Source organism: Miscanthus floridulus, chromosome 8 (genome assembly GCF_019320115.1).
Source record: "Miscanthus floridulus cultivar M001 chromosome 8, ASM1932011v1, whole genome shotgun sequence".
In the NCBI taxonomy this organism is placed as follows: domain Eukaryota; kingdom Viridiplantae; phylum Streptophyta; class Magnoliopsida; order Poales; family Poaceae; genus Miscanthus; species Miscanthus floridulus.
The window spans coordinates 29134416-29140415 of NC_089587.1; positions in this window are offsets into that span (position 1 = coordinate 29134416).

Below are 6000 nucleotides of genomic sequence, written 5' to 3' on the forward strand. Positions count from 1 at the left end.
GGATGCGGGAGCTGGCACTTGTACATCTTCGGCTCGCATGCAACTCAACTTGCGAGTCATCTGTCGACAGGATGTCAACACCTTCTGCAACCATGGTCATGTGAAATGAGAAGTGGTTACATATCATTTCGAGTATAGTTGAAATACATAGGCATAGGGGTATTACCTTGGCAAATTCTTCAAGGTATGAATTCTCAATCCCTCCTGCACGTCCAAGGTAAACTACGACCTCATTAGAAAGGTGAGCTAGCTGATTTGCCTAGAGTACATTCATAATCATCATTACCATGTACTTTTCAAGTGAAGCTGCGTCAAGGCATAGTTCAAATGAAATGCTTACCATGTAGTTCTCAAGTGGCGCTCTCTCCAGTTGCACGCTCATCCATGTCATGACATCATAGGGGTCGTCATCATCGCTCCCTTCTTCATCTATTGGAATGCTGGACAGCGGTGGATGCACACTGATTCGTGTGGACCTATGAAGCCGTGCCAGGTACGCATGGTAGTCGTTGGTCACACAATGAGCCCCATTATCTGGTTCCACCCTCTGTCTAGCTTCCCACTCTTGCACGTACTTTTGATGCTTCATAAGCCAATCGTTGCCACTAAACCTTTTCCTCCTCGAAATCTTGCAAGGATGGCACATGTTACATTTTGAGGCCTTGTACGATGCATGCAATGGTGAGTCATGATACATGCAAAGTCCAGCTTACTCATGCAACTGATGGGTTGTCGACTCGTGCTGTAGAGGGAAATTTTGATTCCTACCAAACAGCTTCATCACTCTTTGGGGCAAGTGGTGCTCGACCACATAGTAGAAGATCATCACTACATTGGATCACCACAACACCTTCTTAGCCTCAACATATGGGGCCATGTTCAACTCTCGTATGTCTTGCCTATCATATGGATCCCATTCAACCTCTTGTGTTATTAGTACATGGCCATGTTGATACTTTATGAACAAAATGAATGGAAGCCTCGGTGGTACAACAAAACTGATTCGGAGTTAAAACATCCAAATCATTGGAGTATTGAACGTAGCGCCATTGTGGCTGACCCTAAACCCACTTAATTCCCGTCCAAAGGTAGCATACGAGGGGACGACAGTCATCACGTGTCCAAGCCTGAAAAACAAAACAATTGTAAGCATTTCACATAGTGCATGCAGTAAATGAAACACATATAGCAATTAAATACAAGGTACTTACCGCAACTCTGCTTCTATGCACTCGTCCGATAGGAATGCGCTCCTAAATCCAAATCTGAAGCAAGTATGTGCAACCATCTATGTTGGAATTGGGGTTGGCCCTCCTACATCCCTCACATAGCTGCCGATACAACCAAGCAAGAGTGGCAGACCCCCAACTATATTGGATGATGTTTTCGCATGGCTCACGTAGCTAGGGTAGGACCATCCATGAGATGGTGTTCCCAGAAGCGTATGGAAATAGGAACTGTGCCACCATGTGCCACAGCCAGACCCGAGCGTGCCTCTCAACGATGACGTCCGATGCATGGGGAGGGCACCTATTGAAGCGTTGCCACAACCAGGCTGAGCTGACACCCGACATCTTCTTCTCCTTCTTCCCTTCTTTAGGGTTGGTTGGCCAGTGCCAGGTAAACTGCTCCACCGTATCCTTCTAGTTCTGTGGCTCTACCGTGCCTGTCACTGCCAGACCATCCAAGCGAAGGCCCAAAATGTAGCCAACGTCTTGCATGAGCATGGACATCTCTCTAGAGGGTAGGTGGAAGCTATGGGTTTTTGGACACCACCTGTCCACGGAGGCGGTGAGGAGGGGACCATCCATGTATGGGAGGCCAGCATTGATAGCTCTAGCTAAGCCTAGAAAATCAGCTCTTGCTCTTAAGAGGTACGGGGCGTAGCGCTCGTCCCACTCGAGCGGTCGGTGAGTTCGAGGACATAGCGGGACCAAGGCCTAGAGAAAAACATCGTTAGAATCGATAGCGGGGTTAAAGATATTATACATGAAAAGGAAATATTGTGTACAAATCACTTACATCACCGTTGTCGACCATCAAGTGCGCTTGGTGGTCCTTGTCGTAGTAGGTCTCAAGAAGGGGGAACCGCGGGTGCGCCATGCTGCAATTGTGAAAACGATGAGACAACGTTAGAATATGGAAAAAGTAAATAAAACTTGCTAGATGGTACAAAAACAACGAACAAATGCATGGAATATATAAGCAACACCCATTTTACTCTATGTGTGTACATTTCTAACCTTCGAACCACTATGACTCCCGTTCTGTGTTTCTAATTTCTTTGACTTCTTACGCTTCTTATGTGTGGCAGCGGTATGACCGATTTTGTGACATTTGGAGCAACAAACCTATCCTGGTGCCTCATCGAAGTCATCAAAACCATACATATCTTCACCATACCTGTTCGATGCATCCATAACTCCTCAGAGCCGCCTTTTCTTCCTTCTACCCTTCTTTGTCTTCAGAAGGTCCAGATCGAGAACATAATCCAACCCGTAGTACTCAGGCCATTATGTCGGATCAAGGTAAGGCTCGAACCTTGACTCCCACACTTTGAGAGTGTTTGACATGAGGTAAAAAGGAGACATGAACTTTTCACTTTCGTGGTCTAGACCCCTGCATCTGCAAGCTGTAATGACATGCAAGCAAGGGACATGGAGGAGTTGTGGAATGTTACAAGAGCATTCCGCTTTCTCAAGGTCCACCCTATAATTCCTACGACCGTACTTCTCGCCCCACGGGTTCATTCCTCTAGCAGACCTAATATTGTACACTAACCTCGATGGCCCAAAGGTCTCCCCCACTTGGTTGGAAGCTATCGTCTCTGAGAGATCCAAGTGTTTCGTACCAGCTCTATCCCATTTCTCTTTGGATGCCTTTGCTATGTTCCATTGATTGACAAAGTATTTATTGCACTTCCTGAATGAGTACTCCATAATACCTAACATGGGGACAGCACAGATACCCTTGAACACCTTGTTGAATGATTCTGAATAATTGGTAGTCACCACACTGTACCGAAGACCTCTGGCATCGAATGCAAGAGCCCACTTGTCCCTTTGAGGCATCTGATCCTGAAGCCAATTCTTTACCCAAGCATTGAGGACCTTGTGTAACTTTGCAAGTGTCTCTTTGAACTTTTCCTTGGATCGACACCCACATAGTGACTTCAACTTCTGCACTACCTCCTTTTTCTTCTACCTCCTCCATGTGTTGGTAGCAAAGTGCCTCATGCACCACCGATGCTCAAGAGGAGGGCGTCCATCTACATGCTATTTCACAACTGTCAACAGACCGTGATGCCGATCTTAGATCATGCATATGTTCCGAGATGAACAGAGCACATTCTATCTCACAAGCTTCATGAACCAACACCAACTGTCATCGTTCTCACCCTTAGCCAAAGCAAATGCTAAAGGGGCAAGTTGATTGCCCTAGTCCACTCCAACGGCAATCTTCAATACACCCCTGTACTTGTCTATCAGGAATATACCATCAACAAGTACTAAGGGACGACAATGCTTCAAGGCCTCTGTGGACTGAGCAAAACACCAAAAAACTCTACAGAACATGCTTCGGAACGCCATCCACGCCCGTGACAATGCGGCCCACATAAGGATACCACCTAAGGCCTGGATTGTAGTATTTCATGGCACTTAGAATCCTAGGAACTTGGTTGTACGCCTCTTTCCAATCGCCCCATAGCAACTCTATAGCATGTTGCTTTGCCCGCCATGCCTTTGAGTACTTCACTCTATAACCAGTGAACCCAAATATGGTCTCGATCATGCTTGAAATAGATGTGTCACTATCAGCCCTAATCGTGCCAACAAGACGACGACCAAGGTAACGGGCTGTGTTTTGGGCGTGCACACCCTTCAGCTTCGAAGATCGACATGTGTGAGGTTGCCTCACATTGTGAATCTTCCACTTTTCATTTCTCTGCCTCTGAGCCCATAAACTCCATTGACATCCATTCTTGCAAAGGACCGTGTACCTCTTGTTCTTGTCGGAGTGGCTCACATAATATGGCCTGTGAAACCAAACGGCACAATCCATCAGGAAATACTTGAGATGCTCCAACGTATCAAATACCATTGCCTTCTTAATCTCCACCTCCTCAGTATCTGGTACCTCATCGGCCAACAACGATAAACTGGTGTCACATATTGCTTGGTCAATCATACTAATGTCCATGAAATTTGGTACTGAGGGTACCTCCACATGAACAGCCTTCAATTGCCTCAATTCAATGTCATTGTACTCCATTCTCAATGACCCATTAGCTGGGACTCCTATTGTGTCTGAAAACCCTCCGTCATAACAATCACTTTTGTCCTCGCTAGTAGGCTCAGACCTGTACTCATCCTTCAACACATCATCTGAAGTACTTGGCCCCAAAGTAAAGTCATCTTCGTCCATGGAAGTCTTGACGGTCATTAACATCAATTATAAACCATCAACATAACCTGCATTTATATTTAATTCCATTACCAAACATAGGTATAGGGGTTTAAACTAATGAATTCCATGAGCTTTGATAAATATTTATATGCATGAGGATTTATCAAGAAAAACTCTTAGGACCACTGTCATACACTTCAAACAAGCAAACCGACATCAACAAGTGATTCTACCCGCTACACCTATGAAAGTTGAATCAAGACAGAGCCCAAGCCTTGCCACCAGAAGGAGGAGCCCACCTGGCACCATAGTGGGATGGCCGGCCCATTCGGGAGGCCGCCCGGCCCATGGGGGTGGCCCATCGCCCTCTGTCGCCGCTTACTCCTTCCTATGATCTACATCGTTGATTCTAAGGTGGTTTTAGGTTGGTTCATCCAATGGTGGTCGGGAGAGCTGACGCGGATCGATGACGTGGCAATTCCTTGCCCCCTACTCCTCCTCGAGTCCTTGCCCATTACTCCAACTCAATTCCTTGGATGCTACACTATCTCTAGCCTATATATAGCAGACCCTAATCCCTCCCTCAGCAGATCCTGAAACCCTAATTCATATCCTCCTCACTAGGATCAGAGTCAGCTCTCAAGAGGTAGAAGTAGAATAGCCCTAGTTGAGAGTTAGGGAGAGTTGAGCCATGCTCAGGTTCTAGAGAAATCTTTGGAGGTCAGGTATATTTTTGTATCTTACCTTTGCAAGACTTATGCTTTAATATAGTTATCTTCTCTATTCACTTTTATGCCTTTCATGTGTATGGTTAGTATAGTTATCACATCTTAGCATGGGATCTTCGCTCGCATCGAGTGCCCTAGTTATTATATGTGATTAGAGTAGTAATTAATAGTGTAGACGCGGTATCTAGACTATGAGTTACTTGAGATTGCACCCAACCCCATGGATAGTTATGGTAGCCCCAGGTGGTGATAGCCCTGATCATTGATGTAGTCCACCACGTTAGGGTTGGTGTTTGTAGGACCATAGTCAGAGCTTCCTAGTCCCTTTCTTATCCCTTTCTGTGGCTAGTGTTCTGATGTCCTAAAGTGCTATTGTGTGTGTTCACTATATCTACCCATGCTTTAGTTATACCCTCTAGTCTAAACTATAATAGAACTGAAGTAATAGAGAAGTATTTAAGAACCTTGAACTCAACCGTTGTCTTCTCAATTTAGCTCGACTGCTCATTTATATACCATGGAATTCTCCTATGTGTGTTATTATTCATATCTCTTATCATCATCAACACCTACCCCCACTTTAGTTCAGTTGGTATACTAGTGAGTAGGTACATGATGGTGAACTATCAACTTCTTTAACCATTGTTTCCCTATAGATAAATACGATACCTTGGAATACTCCTAGGTGAAAGCTATAGCGGTATCCGTGCGCTTGCGGATTTATCTATGTGCGTTTAAAAATACCAACATGAGGCAACATCAACTTCGTCATCCTTTGATCCTTGCGATATGTCATACATATCATGTGTTCCATCTCCGTGGCCATCGTCTTCATCAAATGTTTCTTCATCGAAATCATCATTCA